This window comes from Symphalangus syndactylus, chromosome 1 (assembly GCF_028878055.3).
Source record: "Symphalangus syndactylus isolate Jambi chromosome 1, NHGRI_mSymSyn1-v2.1_pri, whole genome shotgun sequence".
In the NCBI taxonomy this organism is placed as follows: domain Eukaryota; kingdom Metazoa; phylum Chordata; class Mammalia; order Primates; family Hylobatidae; genus Symphalangus; species Symphalangus syndactylus.
The window spans coordinates 91530602-91536601 of record NC_072423.2 but is presented as its reverse complement, the minus strand read 5'-3'; positions in this window follow the sequence as shown (position 1 = coordinate 91536601).

The window sequence follows — 6000 nt, the reverse complement described above, 5'->3', positions numbered from 1 at the left end:
TCATGCAGACAGTGCCCAGTCTTCCAAGCAATGATGTATGACAAAAAAAATGAAGTACTGCCAACCAAGAAAGCTCACCAGAGCTTTGGTGTCCAATGTTCTTACTGGAGGCTGGTCATGAAAGCACAGCTGACCACCCACATGGCTGACCTTACTTAGTCTCCAGCCCTTCCAGAAGTTAAACTGATACCGTGTGGCCCAAGGAGCAAAGGTAAGCAAAAACACTTACCAGGCAGTATATTCCAAGGGTTTAGTGTTATCTTCCAGGAGCCAGGCAAGGCCAAACCTTTCTTTGAAATATGCAAATGTGCAGGGTTCGGATAATCCAGACCTGCTGAGTGAATCTTTCAGTTCACAGTGGTTCTGACCAGTAGCCCCAGTATCACCTGGGAACTTGTTAGCTATGAGAATTCTCAGGGTCCCCCTAATTTACTAAATCAGAAACTCTGTGGAACTCGCCACCTATTTTTAACAAGCCGTCTAGGTGTTCCGATGCAGGGTAAAGTTTGAGAATTGTTGGCCTGGAGGGATGAGGTCCTGGGTGGAGCTAAGCCCTTGCAGAGGGAGGAGTGGGGATTCAGCCCCCTTGCAGCCTCTGGGACTCCCAGAAGCCTTTGGAAGAAAGCTTCCAACGTGATGGGAAATGATATCCATTGAAGATCTAAACAGGATAGGCTAGCCAGGAACTACAGCACTGTGAGAATGATCCTGCTGTTTGGACCTTCCTGTTTGGAAGGATCCAAACCCCATATCCCCTTCCCACCAGCACAGCTTACTGGGTTGTGAGCTCAAGATCCTAAGAGGGCCCCTCCCTTACCACTGCTCCCTCACAGCCCTAAGGCCCCTTTAAGGCTAAATGCCCTGCCCCATGTTAAAGGCGTTGAAACTGAGGTCCTGGGAGGCAGAAGGACTGAGCAAGCTGAGCAGTGCTGGGAGAACAGGAACTTTGGGGCCAGATTAACCTCGTCTCTACTGAAGGCCAGAAGTGGAGAGGGTAAATCTGGTATTCACTTCAGGAATGGAGCTAGCAGTTCACACTTGTCCCTTGTCCCAGATGCAGGTCTGACCTGCCATGTCCCTCACTGAACAACCTTAGGCATGTCTCTTCTCAGTGTCTTCATCTCTGAAATGGGAAAAAGCCCTTTGCAGAAGAGTTAGGAGGATGAGAGAGATCGTAGGGAAATGCCCTCAGTGGCTCTATGATCAGTGTTACTACGGCACAGGGCTGCTCGCCGGTAAACACCAGAAACCAGGACTAGTTTCAGACCCAGCTCTGACCCTACACCTCCAGCCTGAGCTTTGAAAAGCCCATGCTCCCAGTCCAGGGAGAAGAAACTTAAATCCCATCATGGCTTGGTTAAAGGAGTTTGGGGGAACAAGTTTCGGTGGGAGAGGGAGTGTGCATTCCAGGAAGGCTTCCCGGAGGTGGGGTCTGTGCCCTCAGTCCTCTGAAGCTAGATTCCTGCAGGCCCAGCTGCCAGAGAATTGGGGAAATGGGATAAGCCCAAAGAGAGAGGGTGGCTGGACATGGCAGCTGTCCACCCCAAACACTCCACCACTCCCCCGTTCTGAGAGTCTTTCTTGGCCCCAGAAACAAGGGCGACTACGCGCCTGAGCTGGAAATAGGGAAAGAATGAAGCGGCTTTGTGAATGCTGTCTTCCCCTCTACTGCTACCAACCCCTTCTCCGGCCTGGGGAAGTTAGGATCCTCTCTCCTCCTGCGCCACCTGCCTTCCACTCCCATCGTGTTGCTTTAGCGCCATCTGCTGGCAATCACAGGAATAGCTCTGCCAAAACACGGCTCTTGGAAGCCGCCTGGGCCTGCTTATCAGACAACAAGACCACAAGACAAGATGGAGTAGGTGGTTTTGGCCACCCCAGTCCCTGCCCCCAAGTCTCAGCAGGTACATCACACCCCAGAAGAATCAGCTTCCTTGGATACCACTATCAACTTGCAGAGACAGGCCCTACTTCTCTGGCCCGTATACCAAATTCACCAACAAGGAGATAGAAGGTAGGGGGCTTGGCATCTAGGAACAGCTCCATCTTCTCCTAATCCCCCATGGCCCCAGGCCTTTGGAATCCTTGGTTTTATTCTTAGGACACTGGCTGGGATTTCAAAGGACTCATGCTGACCCAACTGGAAATTTAGACAAGTACCTGCTCACCTTTAGAGCACAAAAGTCTTTTGAATGCCCAGGTACCCCACACCAGCCTCAGGCTCTAAGGGGCTTGAGGGAGCTTGAGGTTATTGCTTCTAACATCGTTGTTGTTAGCATATTTGGTAACATACACAAACTGGATAACCCCACAAATCAGACTGTCCCACAAAAGGAGCCTGAAAACAGTTCTCACTCTTCACTGTGAGTCCCTGTCCTTCCCCTGCCCTTGAGTTTCACTTTCTCTCTTGATATTCCTGGCCTGGCTAGCACCACCATTCACACAGTTGCTCAAACCAGAAAGCTGGGAGTCATCCCAGACTCCTTCTCTCTTTTACTCCCTGTACTCAGCCTATCTCCTGAATAGTTCCCAAATTCATCCAGTTTTCTGCATCTCCACTGCCTCCAAACTAGTCCAGGCTTCTTGCCTGAAGTGCCAAAACAATCCCTTAATTCAGGGATTAGCAAATTTTTTCTGTAAAGGGCCAGATAGCAAATATTTTAGTTTTAGACTCTGCAGACCAAGAGACAAAATCAAGAATATTATGAAGGTACTGCAATATTACACAGTCTCTGTCACAACTATTCAACTCTGCTGATGCAGTCAAAAGCAGCCATAGACAATATATACTTAAATGAGCATGGCTGTGTTCCAAAAATATTTTCTTTGAATATCACTGAGATTTGAATTTCATATAATTTTTCTTGTGTCACAAATACTATTTTTGTTTATTTTTCAGCCTTCTAAAAATGCAAAATTCAGGCCAGGCGTGGTGGCTCATGCCTGTAATCCCAGCACTTTGGGAGACTGAGGTGGGCGAATTGCCTAAGGTCAGGAGTTCGAGACCAGTCTGGCCAACATGGTAAAACCCAGTCTTTACTAAAAATAAAAATAAAAAAATTAGCCAGGCACGGTGGTGTGCGCCTGTAATCCCAGGTACTTGGGCTGAGGCAGGGGAATTGCTTGAACACCAGGGAGGTGGAGGTGGCAGTGAGCCAAGATCGCGCCACTGCACTCCACCCTGGGCAACAGAGGGAAACTCCGTTTAAAAAAAAAAATGCAAAATCCATTCTTAGCTAATGACTGGTACAAAAACAGGCCCACGAGACATAGTCGGCCAACCCTGCCTTAATTGGTCCCACTCCCATCCATTCTCCATGCTCTAGCCAAGGTGATTTTGCCAAAACACAGATCTGATGCTTTCAACTCCTTGCTTACAGCTAGCCAATCGCTTAAAATAAAAATGCAAGCTCCTTAGCCTTCAAAAGCCTTCCCATTCAGCCCTACTTAATTCTTCAGCCTCTTCCGTGGCGCCTCCCCCCACAGACCTTAGTCCCAGCCTCTGGCACTCTCCCGGTCCTCACACAGGTCCTCAGCTTACTTCTTCATGGTTTTACTCCTTTCAGTTCCTTTGCTTGGAACAGTCTTTTCCTATTTCACCTGGAAAATGTACATGCTTCCTTCAACAGCCAGAGAGAAAAAAACAGCCCCCACCTGAGAGGGCTGCAGGGTGTCCTCGGGGGAACAGCAGGTTTCGGATGAAGCCAGACGGTGGAGGAGATGGTCAGAGAAGAGGCTCAGATGCAGAGGCACTGGCAGACCACTAAACAGAGAGGGCACAGCAGAGAGGTCTGGGAGGAAGGGCCCAGGCAGTAGAGGGAGGGGATATGTGGGACACGTGGGGAAGGGTAGGGAAATGGCAGTTAAAGCAGAGACAGGCCGGGCGCCGTGGCTCATGCCTGTAATCCCAGCACTTTGAGAGGCCGAGATGGGCGGATCACCTGAGGTCAGGAGTTTGAGACCAGCCTGACCAACGTGGAGAAACCCCGTCTCTACTAAAAATACAAAATTAGCCAGGCATGATGGCGCATGCCTGTAATCCCAGCTACTCAGAAGGCTGAGGCAGGAGAATCACTTGAACCTGGGAGGCGGAGGTTGCGGAGAGCCGAGATTGCGCCATTGCACTCCAGCCTGGGCAAGAAGAGCGAAACTCTGCCTAAAAAAAAAAAGGCAGAGACAGACCCACATGAGCCTCCAGCAGTCCTCCCCGAAGACCCATCCTCGAGGGCTTTTTGTGCACTGGGCCAGCTCCAAGGTCCTGGAGAGGATGGATAGTGTCTTTTTATGGCCATCTCTGCCATCACCTCACTCCCAGTGCCATTCCACCACACCTACTGTGGTCCTCTCTTCTGGTTATCTGGAGAGGTACCTCTGCTGAGGCAATGCTTAGAAAGGGGTCCATCTGTGGGCAGTGGAGATGCTTACTTAGAACCACTTTGCTAATGGCAGGACCAGGACAACCGGGGCTGTCCAAATCCAGAGCTAAATCAAGGTTTTATCTCAACACTAACTCCTCTGCTCACAAGCTGGATGACTTTGGGCAACTTTTATAACCTCTGTGAACTTTCATTTCCTTACTGGGAAAAAAGAGCTGCTATACTTTCCTGATGGGGAGTTCAGTTCAGATAAATATTTGCCAGGCCCCAACTCTGTTTCAGAGACTGTAGGAGCAGGGAACAGAGAAGTAAATAGAACATAGTCTCTGCCCTGGAGAAGCTGACATTCTAAGAGTTTTTTGAAATGTGGGTTGTGACCCCATTAGTGAGTCATGAAATCAGAGTCATGATCAGCTTTTTTTTTTTAATCAACTTGTTTTAAAATAGATTTGAAAATATTAGAGTGTGACACATAATGAGGGTAAGTAGTACTTTTTGAAACTTTTGTTTCACTTTAGAAAGAGAAAACAGATACATGTTTGCATGCACCAGATCACGAGGTAAACTATTTCTAATGGTGGAGCATGGTACTAGGAGTTTGAAATCCCCTGGACTGGGAGTCACTGAAAGGACTAAAGGAGATAAAGTACATGGATTAGTTTCCTAGGGCTGCCATAATGAAGTACCACAAACTGGGTAGCTTACAACAGAAACCCATTGTCTCACAATTCTGGAGCCTAGAAGTCTAAAATCAAGGTTTTGGAGCAGCCATGCTCCCTCTGAAACCCGTAGGGAAGACTCTTTCCTTGCCTCTTCCACTTCTGGTAGCCACAGGCATTCTTTGTCTTACAGCTGCCACACTTCAATCTCTGCCTCAGCCATCACATGGTGTTCTCCCCTCCTTTGTCTGTGTCTCTCTGTCTCTTCTCTTCTTATAAGGATACCAGTCATGTTGGATTAAGGGTCAACCCTACTCCATTGCAACCTCATCCTAATTAACCATATCTGCATTCTCTGGTACTGAGGATTAGGGCTTCAATGTATCTTTTTAGGGTACACAACTCAACCCATAACATTATAGGACAGTGCCCAGCACCACGTCAGGCTCTCAGGGAGAGTTCTTTGAGCTTGTCCCCCGCAGAGAGCCAGCCCAGGAGCCTTCAAGCACCTGTAACTCTGGGGCTTCAAGTCTGGGTGCTTGAGTTGGGAAGTACTAAACCATCAGAACCTCTAGTTTCCTGTTCTTGAAACCCAATGCAGAAATCTTACAAAGCCAAAAAACACTATGCCTCAACATACTTCTCAGAGCATACCAGATCTTGAGCCTTTCCTGCCTAATTCAAACTTCCCTAATGCCTGGAATCCCACCCTCTTCTTTCCTCCTCTCTTCTCCCAATCCCCCCAAAGGAGATGATATGGAGTACAGCAAGAGTTTGGGAGCCAGAGTTTTGTGAACATGGACGAGTCACTTCATTATTCCAAGCTTCAGTTTCCTCATCAATAAAAGGGGGACAAATCATGCTAAGCCTGTCATATGTTAAACACTCAGAAAACACTGGTTTCCTTCCCTATTCCCTGCAGTCTTCACTTTCCCTTTATTCCTCTCTGCCTCTGCCCAACCAAG